The 13,762-nt window shown below is 42.2% G+C and overlaps 1 protein-coding gene across 6 annotated transcripts in view; it reads right to left on the bottom strand.

Annotated features, from left to right (window-relative positions):
* Positions 1-6,591, bottom strand: part of NIM1K (NIM1 serine/threonine protein kinase) — a 68,681-nt gene extending 62,090 nt beyond the window's left edge. For 4 of the 6 annotated variants that reach the window (XM_082382416.1, XM_082382415.1, XM_082382412.1 and 1 more), the window contains exon 1: positions 6,279-6,591. The gene's annotated coding sequence lies outside the window, so the exon portion shown is untranslated. Of the gene's footprint in view, positions 1-4,907; positions 5,339-5,701; positions 5,886-6,278 lie in introns of those variants that run through there. The other 2 variants (XM_082382414.1, XM_082382413.1) reach the window with 2 other exon arrangements.
* Between the last annotated feature and the right edge of the window lie 7,171 nt (positions 6,592-13,762).

Raw genomic sequence — 13,762 nt, 5'->3', positions numbered from 1 at the left:
CTCTGTGTTAGGACCAATACAGGAAGCAAATATACCACACAGAAGAATATTGAACAGTCAAGCTTAAACTATAAAGACAAGTGGAAAAAGCAACATTAAAACTGTATGTAGGGCTTCCCTGGTGGCGCAGTGGTTGAGAGTCTGCCTGCCAATGCAGGGGACATGGGTTCGAGCCCTGGTCTGGGAAGATCCCACATGCCGCGGAGCAACTGAGCCCGTGAGCCACAACTACTGAGCCTGCGCATCTGGAGCCTGTGCTCTGCAACAAGAGAGGCCGCGACAGTGAGAGCCCCGTGCACTGTGATGAAGAGTGGCCCCCGCTCGCCACAACTAGAGAAAGCCCTCGCACAGAAACGAAGACCCAACATAGCCAAATAAATAAATAATTAAATTTAAAAAAAAAATTATGTACAATATGCTTTTTTTTTTTTTGGCTTTATTTTTAACTACCAAGAAACAACCCTCGGAAATGTTAACCATGGTCATCTCTCTAGTTGGGATTATAGATGGTAGTAGAGACAGAATTAAAGATAATTATTTCAAAAAAAAAGATAATTATTTCTTTCATTTTAACATTTGTTTCTGTACTTCTGACAAGAATACTAGCGACATTGATATTTATTGTATACCAGGCACCGTTCTAAGAGCTTTACATGAATCAACTCATTTAATTCTTGCAACTATCCTAGAAGGTAGGTACCATTACTATAGGCCCCCAAAACTGAGGTACAAAGAGGTCAAATGATGTGCCCAAGGTCACACTGTAGGTGAGTCACAGAGCCAGGATTCAAACTCAGCAAGCTGTTCTGGAATTAGACTTAACCCCTACTTCTTGTTGCCTCTGGAATACGTACTATTTTTAGAATACATACTTTATGTATAAATATAATATGTCTTACAGTAAAGAACTATAATATTTCTTTACACTAAAGAAAAGAAGATTAAGAAATGAAAAGAAAAAGAAATATAAGACAAGGTAGCCAAGCAGAGAGAGGAGACAAGGTGAAAGAATAATGGTTTAGAAAGGAGTCAGGAGAAATGACTCCACACTTAACATCTCAGGATTGGTTTCCTCCACTGTAAAATGTGAAGGTGGACAAGTCTATATTCTAGAGAGATATTTTACTCTGCAGGTTACCACTAGTTGACATGAAAGGTCATGAAACCTGCACCATCATTTTAGGCTTGGCCTGCACATCATTGATTAGTCTGTAGCAAATTTGCTGTCTTTGTGCTTAGATTAACATCTTCAAACCAATATGTACCGTAACGCAAATGCCCAAAGAGTACCAAAACTATTAGTAGAGCTAAGGATATGGTCCTATATGAATGAGAGTAGAGATCAGTTTTTAAAAGACCAAAAGTGGTGAGAAAAGAGAAACTGGTCTGGCAGCATGCATGATTCCAAAGGGCAGCAACCAATTTATTCAAAGCTAAAAATCCTGAGTTGATACAATTAACAATAATCAATACATGACAAGGAAAAGAAACCAATAAAATGCAATAATTTCCCAAGTGTGCCTACATTATTAATTCCCTGTAACTGCAGGACATGAGTTTCCTGGCTCTACCAGGTATATGAACATAATCCATAGAAAGTGAATCCATACTTACTGAAATTTCATAAAACAATGAGAGAATCCTACAAGGTTCCAAAGAGAAAAAACAGATTTCATGCCAAGAATCAAGCAACAGAATGGCAATGAACTTTCAGAAACATTGGAAGCTGGAAAACAATAAACCAATCTTTGGAAATTTGCAGGAATGAATTGCCAGTCTAGAATCCTATACCTAGGCAAACCATCAATTAAGTGTGAGAGTGAAACAGACTTTTCCAGACATGCAAGGTCCCCCAAATTTACTTCCTGTACCCTTTCTTAAGAAGCTAGCAAAATGGATGCCCCATAAAATGAAAGCATAAACCAAGAAAGAAGAAAACAAGAGAACAGGGGGAACAGGGAATCAGCACAGAAGGAAGGTAAAGAGAAATCCTGGAATGCCAGTGTGTGTCAGGGCCATCAGAAAACTGGTTCAGACTGGAGAACTGAGGGGTCCATTTTGGAGGGCTGGTGTGGGTCCCAGAAGGAAGACGATTGGCCGATGCATTTCATTGTGTGGAAAATACCCAGGAGAGGCATTTTCAAGAGCCACTAGAAGAAATGGCTATAGGTTCTAAAAAGTAAACAAATGAAAAACTATTTTCCTCAAAAAAGTTGTAGAGAAAAAGAAATACAACCATAGTTCACGACTTGGCCCTGCAGTGAACGATAATCACACAGTCATAGCAATGCAAACACAACGTTGATTTAATTAACATTGCGATGTCACTTGTGAGAAGCACTATAGGGCAGGATTTTCCACGGAGAGGTGTGCAAGTCCTTGTCTCCTGCACTCTTCCTCCTCACCGTCCTAGCACAAGACATTAGCCCCTGAATCTTCCTCCCCATTCCCCTGTATAAAATCCAAATTACTCAAACAATGGTTACTAATCCAAAAGAGCAATTTCTCCCTTTTCTATCCTTGACCAACTATTTCTGAAATTAGCAGAACTTTGGCTGCTCTGGCTAAAGTCCTAGGAAACATTTAGTCCTCCTTCCCTAAGCCTGATGCTCTGTGGAGCTCTCCCCTGCCTGGTATTTGCAAATAAGGGGTTATACTAATGGTGCTCTGGCTGATTTTCTTCCACCAACTATGCTGCAAAAATGGAGGAAGGGGAAGTTGGACGGGTGGAGTAAGACAGCTATATCCTCCCCTATAATAAGAGAAAGTACATAGATTCTGTCTAAAACTGGTAACTCAAGGACCAGCCACATAAGTGGAATTATTTGGAAATGGGGAGGTATGTGATCAAACAGCGAAGAGCAGAGTCTCCCAAGGAGGGGGACTGTTGTTTTGTTAGAATCTTTTCACATGCTCTAATTCACAAAATTAGATGAATGCCTTACTTTGATAACAGTTTAAGCAATTTTTAAAAGTGAACCTTGCAATTTAAAGTTTAAATATTGCAATTATGTAATCAAGTGTGTCTACAAATTATCCCAACAAGTGTAAATGTAGAAAGCTTTCTTAGTGGCTTAAGGATTGGGAAGAAGGAGGTCTAGCGAGCAGATGGGAAGGCTGCCCCAGCCCATACTACTGAGAGGAAGCAGTGACCCAGAGAGATTTCTGGTCCACCACTCAGGCCTCCCAGAGATCCTCTAAGTTGGAGGATTTTGCTAAATAGGATAGTGGGGGCTTTCTGGAAAAGCATCAGATTCTCTGTTCTCCATGGAAGATGAAGAGTAGAGTTCTTTTTAGCTTCCTGTTCTCCAACTTGTTTTTCTTTTGCTTTTGTTTTCGTTTTTCTGTGCAACTCTCTTTACACTCAATTTTTTCTTTTTACTCCCTTTCCTTTAATCTGTGAGTTTTCTTCTCACTTAAGACTTTTTCCCTACTGTTTTATTTTTCTCATAATCTTAAATTCTTCCTGCCACTCTACCTTGTCTCTCTTCTCACCTAGATTTTCTCTAAGTCCTACCTGATACTCATGTTCATAGACATGCCAGGTGATTTTAGTTTTCATCTCTTAATTTTCCAAGTAGTTAGCTGAGATGACTTGAGTCTTTAGAACACGACTTGCCCATCCATAAAACTGGTTAATATTCTTCAGTATACTGTATGATAATGGTTGAGCTATCTTTGAAGTTCTTGAGAAAAAAGTAATTTAAGAACTGTGATCTGATTAATTCAAATTGTAGACTATTGTCTTCATAAGAAATTTGAATATTTTCTTCTTTTCTTGAAATTTATAACTTCAATTCTAGAGAACTTTTTCTAGAATGACCATAGGAGGTGACAACCATAGACTGAGACTAATTTTATAAACAGTTTGTCTTTTCAACAACTGAAAGAAAATCAGCCAATGAATTAAGGCTCTTTAGTCCCTAGAGAAATACTGTAATGAGATTCAAAGAATGCAGTTGGATTTTACATTATATTTTAATTTTTAAGTTTCTTAAAATGGAACTAGATACTTGGCTGAAAACATTAAGCTACTAAGACAAATTCTTTTTTTTTTTTTTTAACTGTAAGTCTAGGGGCTTTCAAATTTCCCAGTCATATGCTATCAATATGTAAATTTAATTTATAGGATTCAATGCTCAGGAATTGTGAATGTGTAAAAAATTAAGGTCCTTTAAAGACATCAACACTTACTAATAGAAGTATTTGACTGGGACCATTGCTCCGCCCAAATTAAGCCTTTTTAACTGAAAACTTAAGGCCAAACCTAGAGCATAAAGGGCTCTATGGCCTATCTGTAGTTATTACTGGGAAATTGAGATTTCACACAAAACTGTCTTTATTTTAAATGCAGTTGTTATTAGAAAAAAGCACACACCTCAAACTAAATATCAATCCACATTTTTTTCCTAGCACAGAATGAGGCCTCTCTGAAGGTTTTTACAGGCTTACCACTTAACAGTGGTCAAGCCAAAAATAAACCTATGAGGACTTTACTAGGCAATTCAACAGCACACAAAACACCAGTCCATGGAGAGCTGGACTTAGCTTTTTCCCTATTAGCCTCTTTCTGGGCCTCCCACTCACATTTCCCCATCTCCTAATTAGAAAGCTAATTAGGATTCCAAATTTAATGCTTAATGGGGAGGGAGATCTGGTCACAGGCCAGGATTCCTTTAACATCAAACACTCCTCCGCCTCCGTCCTTAGTGCAGAGAGCTGTGGGAAGAGAGCTGGGCCAGCGGGCCTGATTGGCTGGAGGGCAGTGTTTACTCTCAGTTGTCTGAGAGGGAAGATCTGTTTCACAAATTGCACACTCTGAAAAGGTAAAATTAAGGAACAACGACATGCCTTGGGCTTTTAGTACTTTAAAGAAACAAGTATCTTACAGGCTCGATTATTATTACCATGGTAACATGAGGCGACGTGGGGAGATCTCCTCAAGAACAGTTCCTGGATCCAGCCAGGCAGTCTCTCAACAGTGCCGGGCGACTTCTTCAGTTACCATGGCAACCAAAATTAGAAGTGCTTTTGCAACACTAACAGAAACCATCTTTTGAAGCTCTTCTGTGAATCAAATTGAATACTGATGATGCAAACTTGAGTGATACATATTTTTCAAACATTAAAAAAAAATCATATCGCCATAAACAAACACTCGTTTTAGATTCCCCTTTGCAATCTTGACTTAACTTGGAATCGATTTTTCGGTCTGGTTTTGTTTGTTTCCCTTTTGGATTCCCGCGGCCTCGAGTGCAAAGGCGATTTGTTTAACTTCCAAAATTGCACGGGTGAGAGCTTAGAATGTGGTTCCTTCGCTCTCGGTTTGAAACGGGGTGAGGAATGGGGTGGGGGAGGGTGGGTCTAACAGAGAGCCCTCTTGTCTAATAAAGTCGGGAGGACGAAAACGGGGAGGGGGTGGGGAGACAGGCCGGGAGGGACGGCGGAGGAGGGAGAGAGAGAAGGGAAGAAAAAAAGTGCAGAGGGCTGAACCTCCGCTACCCTTATTAGGGCTAGGAGCTCCTTTATCTGTTGCCTGGACCTCTCCATCCGCTCCGATTTTGTGTCAGGCACACAAAGCTGATCGGAGACGGCATTTTAAAGACCCTGTTGCGATCCTCTCCGGGTCGCATCGCCCAATCCTCGAGCTCCTAATATTGCTGAAGGGACCTCAGGGAAGAGGAGACAGGTTCTTCCTTACTTGTACAGTCTTTCAAAAGGAGCGTTTTTCTTTCGGGCGCGTCGTGGCGTGGGGTGTGGTGGAGGGTTCCTTCCTCTGGGCCACAGCCGTTCACTGTCAGTTCCCTCCACTGCCCACTGCCAGCCGGGGTCACGCAGGTCCCCGGCCCTCGATACAAACTCTCGAGCTCTGGGCTTGCGCCCGGGAGCGCTGGTGGCGCGCAGCTGGTGTGCGCGGGGCGAGGCTCAGGGCGCGCCCCCAGACACGGGTGCCCGCACCAAGCCGGGACTCCGGGACACAGGCGCACACGCCCCCGGGCGCACGACCCCGGGCACGGGCCCCACGCGCCGGCACACCCCGGTCTCCGCCTCCAACGCGCTCTCCTCCCAGGCGCGCTGGGCCTGGGAGGGGGCGCCCCTAAAAAGCACCTAACCGTCTCCTAACCCCAAGTGCCCACCCCCGCCAGGAGTTGTGTCTCTCTTTCCCCTCGGGTCACGGGGAGGAGAGGCGTCCCTCCTCAGCACCCAGGTCGGTAGCCTGGCGGAGGAAGGGGCTGCCGGGTGGGGTGCTGGCTGCGAGCCCCGCGGGCCTCGCTTACCTTGGTGGCGAGCTCCTCTCGCGGGGTCCGCTGCGCGGCGCCCGGCCAGGCGCTCCCAGTGGTTGGCGCGCGCGCGGACGGTGCGTGGGTGCCGGGGCGCCGCGGCCGCGCTGTAGGCTCCCGGAGCTGTCAGGGGTGGCCGACCTGACGGACGGCGGCCGCGGCAAACCCCGCCCACCGGCCCGGCCCGGGCTCCTCCAAGGGGACCCAGTCGCCCCGCAGCGTTTCCCGAAGGACCAATCCGGAGCGGGGGGCTGGCCCGGCGCAGGGGGGAAGGGGAGGCCCGCGGGGTACCGGGACACGGGCCTGGACCTCTTAGGTCGGTTTCTATGGTAGCCAGGAGGGAGGGGCTAGAGGGAGTGGGGCGCGCGGCGCGGGGACACCCGTCGCAGACACTCGAGGAGGGCGTTTGGCCCTGCCGCAGAGAGGACGCCGCCTAGAGCACGGATGCGAAGTGGCCGCACAACCGAAAGAGGGTTGACACAGCTCCCATCAACTCACGCTTCGACCTGAGCCGCTCCAGCCTCTGGATAAAAAAGGTTTCCGTGTCCTTGGGAGACAGCGACCCAGTAATCTTCCTAACAGAACGGGGTTTTCTAGCACACCACAGTGACGGCTCCTTCAGGTGAGTATGGCAGGGTTTAGGCTCTGCAGAAATAAGCGCTAATGCCACCCTCAGAGCGGAGTCCTTGCATATATTAGGCCCTGTTCCTTTGGTGCCACTTAGGCAGTGGACCCCTAATTTCCTGTGTACTCCGCAGCTATGACTCTCTGGCTAATGGTAGGTGCCAAATATTTTTCCAGTTTACAAACAAGGAGGGAATGCGATTCACCGAATACTAAAGCATAGAGATGATTTATTGAAGTTCAAGTCCTTCATTCTACAGAGGAGGAAATCGAAGTCGGAGAGGTCAATTAACTTAACAAGGGCCACACAGCTAGTTAATGGCAGAGCCATGATTAGGGGCCCTAAGTCACAGCTCAGTGAACACTCTTTCCTCCTCCTCCTGTTGTGGCATCCTCAATTCATGATTACCAGGGTGTATTTACAAAATCGAAAGAGCTGAGGAGAAAAATAACCTAAGTTTAAAACCCTTTTATGGTAGAAATTAGGGTATCCAAAGATTCCTTTTTTCACTACTTGCCAGGAACTGTGACACTTTCACAAAGAGTAACCGATTAAATCCTCACAATAACCTTTTTAGTTAGGTGCTCTTATTACCATCCCTGTTTTGATAGATGAGGAAACTGAGGCCCAGAAACGTTATTTCACTTGCTCAAGGTCACACAGCTGTCCGGTGCTGGTGCTGGGATTCAAACCTGGTAGTCTGACTCGAGTCTGCAGCTCTTCCTTACTACCCTCTGCTGCCTCTTTGTATGATGATTAAAGGGGCCAGAACAGGAAAGGCAAGAAATAAAACCTTGGACAGCTCCACAGACTGACCGTTGAGATTGGCAGGAAAACCAAGAGAACCTAGAATTGCTTCTTCGTTTTGTAAGAGTGGTCATCTACCTGTGTAGGATAAAGGTTCTCTGTGAGAAAAGTGTGACTTTAAAGGGAGGACTTCTCAAAAGACAAAAGGACGTTTTTTAAAAGGAGTAATTTTGGGACTTCCCTGGTGGCACAGTGGTAGAGAATCCGCCTGCCAGTGCATGGGACATGGGTTCGAGCCCTGGTCAGGGAAGAGCCCACATGCCACAGAGCAACTAAGCCCGTGTGCCACAACTACTGAGCCTGTGCTCTAGAGCCTGCGAGGCACAACTACTGAAGCCCACGTGCCTAGAGCCTGTGCTCCACAGCAGGAGAAGCCACTGCAATGAGAAGCCCACGCACCACAACAAAGAGTAGTCCCCACTCGCCGCAACTAGAGAAAGCCTGTGCGCAGCAACGAAGACCCAACGCAGCCAAAAATAAATAAATAAAAATTTTTAAAAAATAGAGTAATCTTAATACATGCCGTCAGTCTCTCTAAAACAATAAAATACAGGATAAATCATTGCATATTTTAAAAATATAAAATACTCCTTGAATCCTACATGACAATACACAGAACAGGATTTCATAAAGAAACTGCCTAGATACCAAGAGCCTCAAACTCCCAACCTGACATGTACTCTGTCATAGGCCCTCCCACCGTGTACCCGTAGAGCACCAGAGGGCAAAGCCGATGCTCGATTCTAGAGAATTAAGAGGTTACTGAAAACTTCAGGCTATCATAGAAAAGGAAAACTTAAAACTCAGCATCAGAAACCACTTCTCTTAAAGTCCATTGGCCAGACTCCATTCCAGGAGCCCCTTATACCCCAATTTCTCTTGCAGACGTGCTGCTAGGGCCTGCTCCCTTTCAAATCATAAACCCTTCCCTCATGCCTTCCCTTCCCTTGGGAGTCCCGGGATACCCAGCCATACAGGGCTGACCTCATGGTTCAATTCCCTTCACTTGAAAAAAGTGTTGTTTTTCTCCTAGAAAGGGCCATTCAACAATAGGTTGACTACAATGTAACAGTAATATATAGAGGTTAAAATTTCTTGTTTTGAATAGTATGGGGAAATATTTTCAACATGTTAAGTGAAAGCAAAAGTTACAAAACAGAATGACACAAATTTGTGATATATATAACTAGAAGGAACTACACCAGACATTGGAAATGTTTTTGGTTATGTGGCAGAATCTCAGGTGATTTAAATGATCTTAATACTTTCCAGTGTTGTTTGCATTTTCTACAATGGGTGTATATGTCAGAAAAAAATTTTAATGTCAGAAAAATATTATTTTCCAAAAGAATTGATGAAACTGTAAGACCTATAAAGACAGTATAGACAGTTTCATGTTATTGCGGAGCTCATTAAAATTTAGTTTGCTAAACCCTGCTCCCTTGTGTTAGCGGAAAAGAAGTCAAATACATTCTTAGGAACAACAGACTCTAATACAGAAGGTCCTTGTTCTATACTTTGAGTAACATTGACAGTGGCTAAAAGTTTAGATTTTTGAGTCATAAAGCTACACCTTGACTCCTAGCTCTGTTACTTACTACTTATATGACACTCTGGTTTCAAGCACCTTCTAGCCTGTTTCCTCACCTGTAATCTGGGAGTTGTGAGAATTGAGACAAAGTTTCTGGAAAACAGTAAACTAGGTTTTGTTAATCTGGAGTCCGTGGGCTCAGGTGGTAGGCAGGAGGATCCCCCATTGACAATGTATCTGTCTACTCCTTTCATCACAGTCTCTAAGTAGTTGGGGCCCAAACGTCAGAACCTCCTCTAATAAATGCCTAATAAATAGTAGCTATTATTTTTATTTCAGGTTTTGAGGGATCTTTCCACCTTTAGTGCTGTTCTAGGGCATATAGGGACATTCTTCTCTAATTTTCTGGTCATTAAGTTACCTGATACATAGCATCCCTATTGAATGTGAACCTGGGCTATTCATGGGGTTTTCCTACCTCCACTCTCCTTTCTCTCTCCTGGTAGGGATATTTGACATATCTTGGGAGCGGACACAGAGCAAAAGTTTTCTAAGACTGCATATTGCTGTAGAGTTGAACCTGTAACTCAAAAGGTATATCCTGTTCCGGGAAAATTTGTTTTATTTATGCTGTTCAGGTTCTGTGTGCTACCTGAGTCTGAGACTTCATGTCTTACAGACAATTCAGAAACATTCTCACACAATAGCTCTTTGAATATGATCCCTGTCCCACGTTTATCTTTCTTTCAGGTTTTCCAATTGAACATTATGTGTGTCAGACCCGCTCATTCTATCTCATGCCTTTTTTCATATTTTCCAGATTTTTACCTTCTGTTTACCTTCTTTCACATTCTGGGTAATGTCCTCAGCTCTATCTTCTATTTCACAAATTCTCTCTGTGCTGTAATTAATCAGCTGTTTAATCTGCACACTGACTTTATAAGCCTTGACAATGCAAATATAATGAGCAAATCAAATTGAGTCACTGACAATTAGTATTTATTAAAATCCCTTTTCCCTTAATTTTATAGGAACCTTTAAAGGACTAGTAGTAAAGAAACATTTATCTGAGGTTTATTCATGTATTCTGCTTCCCTTCTTATTTCTGTTAAATTCAAGCAAAATTAAACCAAAAGAATTAAGACTAGCATGGCAATTCTGTTTTTAAAAGTTCTCTCTCTCTCTCTCTCTCTCGTGCATCTGTATATGGACAGATATTCATGTAATGTTAACAATAGTTATTTCTGATGAATGGGTCTTGGAGTAGTTTTTAACTTTCTTATTTTTCTAAAATAGGTGAATCTTCTACTTGAGCAAGTATAATTGAACAACAACAACAAAGTAGAAAAAAAGGTTGTAAATTTCAGCAGCTGAGTGAGGTGCCACTACTCCTTCTGCCAGTCAGCTTAAATTCTATTGATATACTGGGTACTTTAATTCACTTTAGACTTTCCTGCCTTATCATTTAGTCATTAATGTTCAATATTGAGCTTTCTTCCTAAAGGTTAAGTACAACAGAGAAAAGAGAGAGAGGGAGGAGGGGGGGAGGGGGTAGAGAAAAAAACCCAAATTGTGATCTTGAGACATTTTCATATAAAAAGTTTTCATTATAAAAGTAATTTTCATTAAAAAATTTGAGTTGCTGAGATTCCCACTATAGTAGCAACTATACCCCAAACTTTTCTTGCCTATGTAGCCAAGTATAGCAATAAGTGTGATAGTTTCTTATAATCAGCACTTGGGTGTTATTTACAGTTGGACAGTGGACAGATGAGGCCCATTGATCCTGTAGGGAAATTATCTCATGAAAAGTTGTCAGAATCAAATAGTTACTTTTGTTTGATTTTTGTCTTTAGTTTTTCATAAGCACCATTTCAACTGGACTAGGGTTCTGAGCCCCTATTATTCCCTCCGTAGTGTTTCCTAGCTGTATCTAATTGATAGCTATTATTTCAGAGGACACAGTTACTGCTCTAATATGGGTGGTCTACCAAACCCCCAACCAGTTAATGATCTAGCTCTTCTCTTAGGTGAATTCATACATTGACATTTGCTCCTCAGCAGATAATTAGCTATCGTTTTGTCTCTAAAGTATATTTGAGTTACCCAGTGGAAGCAAAATTATTCAATTATTGTGATTTTCCAGTTTCTAATTTCTTATTATTCTCTAACATTTCATGTCTTTGTGGCATTTTCATTTCAGAAACATTATGAAGGCAATTCATTACTGAGAATACGTAGAATGCTCTTGAAACAAAAAAATCCAAGACTGTTGTCTTAGTCCAGTCCATTACATGAATAGTAAACATGAACAACAGGTAACAAGATATTTTGAGTAGCACCTGACTACGCTACAAAAAAATAAGAGACCCTCAAAACAAGTTAATGCCACTGGCTAGTCATTTGCGCTTCCTTTAAGTACTCTGTGTCAGCCATTCTCCAGGTGTGGTTCCAAGACTAAACCCAGTGTATTACCTGGGAAGGTTAGGAATGCATTCTTGGGTCCTAACCCAGACCAATTGAATTGTGCGTTTTAACAAAATGCTGATGCACGCTGTTGTTGCAGAACCATTGCCTAGATGGTGTGGTCTCAAGGCAAGGAGACTGACAAGGAGCTACCAAAAGGCAATTTGCTCCTTGTGTTTTGCCACCTTTTCTGATCTCCTGTTCCCCCACCCTAACCCCATCAAGGGCTGATGTAAATTACAAAAGGAAAATGGGTGTTTTACTTATGCTCTGTGCAATCCAATATTGTCAGCCACAAAGAGATCTCATACAGAGGTAACTGTATTTTAGTGATCAAGGGTGTAGTCTGTGGAGTCTGACTCCCTGGTTTCAGATATTGGCCCCACTTTCTACCAGCTATTTCTTATCTCCTCCTCTTAGTTTCCTCTATTTGTAAAATGATAGCTAATAATGTTAATTACCTCATGAGGTCATTGAGATGATTAAATGTAAAGTGCTTGGCATATAATAAGTGATTCATAAATGACGCTATTCTGTTACAAGATTTTTCTCTCCTAGGCTGTATTTTGGTACAAATATCAAGGTGGGCATCACTTCAGTTGTATAATTATGTGTCATATTTAGTGCCGTATTAGGTTGTGAGAAAGCTGAGGAGAAAAAAATTACGAATTCACATGCTGCCTTCCTATGTACCATGTCAACAGAATTAATGAAGTAACATTTATAGAACATGGAGTAGTTTAAAGATAGTCTGTAAATTCAGCATACATTTATGATAATGACAGCCTCTACATTTATGGTTTTAAAGCAATACACTTCTAGGCCTCCAAATATAATGGATCTCATTAATTGGTGGTGATAGTTTTAATTCGTTCTGCTTCTCACTTGAATGCTTTATGACAAATTCTTTAAGAGCCATGGCACAGCTCAGCACATTACACATGAAAAACATTCAGCTTAGGTTTCTCTACTGATATAACACAGTGGTCAGTGTTAATAAACTCAAAGCTATTATGTTACCTCCAACAAAATCAGGCTAAACTTTTAAGAGGTCATTTACTTGTAATTTTACATGACAGTTATAAAAAAAACTGTTTCCATGTGACTACTTTAAAGACCATCTGTTTGGTCTTTAATTGTTCATTTGTTCATTTAGAACAATCAAGCCATGTTGAAGATGTGCATTAAAATCCACTTGATTTACTGGTTGACACTCTATCTACATCTAGGCCTCAGTCAATACTGTTTGCTTATTCTAAGTATAAAGTGGGTAATTAGTCTAGAAGACTCTCATGGACTTTTTTAATCTTGAAACATTACTTCAAAACTGAATGTAGTTGGAGCAGAAGCACTTACCTTTCCATGAAAATATTTCTACTTTCAATAGTAGGATGAGGATGGCAGCCTTTTTAAATGGTAAGACTGTAAGATCCTTCTGTTTGTGTACATATCCAAAAGATTTCTAGATTTTAAATGTATTGCTATTAGGGTTCAGTTAGTTTTCCTTTGAATCTCAGATGATACATACGGTATAATAAAAAAATATGTATCCAGTCTTTGTCCCTGGTTCCTGGCACTAAGCTCCTAGAACCCTCGCAATTTCCTGAGTTAGGTCTTCTGTTTAACAAGCCCATACCTGAGTTTATGTAATGAGGTGACTCTAGGCTCTGGTCACCAGAGGAATCAACCATATGAATTAGAGGGCTAGAACTATCAGCCCCACCCCCAAGATCTCCAGGGAAGTAGGAGGGGCTGGAGAGAGTTCAATAATCAATGGCCAATGACTTAATCATGTCCAGGTAATGAAACTTAAGTAAACAGTGTTAAAAGGAGCATCTGGGTAAACACATCCACGTGCTGGGAGGGTGGAGCACCAGGACAGGACAGGGCAGTGCTGCACACTTCTCCCCCCACTTGGCCCTATGCAGGTCCTTCCTCCCATCTGTTCCTGGTTTGTAGCCTTTATAATAAAACTACACTCCTAAGTACAGTGCTTTCCTGAATTCTGCGTCATTCTAGCACATTATTGAACCTGGGAGGGGGTGAGAACAC

The sequence above is a fragment of the Balaenoptera borealis genome (genome assembly GCF_965194805.1).
Source record: "Balaenoptera borealis genome assembly, chromosome: 2".
Lineage (NCBI taxonomy): Eukaryota > Metazoa > Chordata > Mammalia > Artiodactyla > Balaenopteridae > Balaenoptera > Balaenoptera borealis.
Note: the sequence above shows the minus strand (reverse complement) of the source record. Positions and strands in the feature narration are given on the sequence as shown.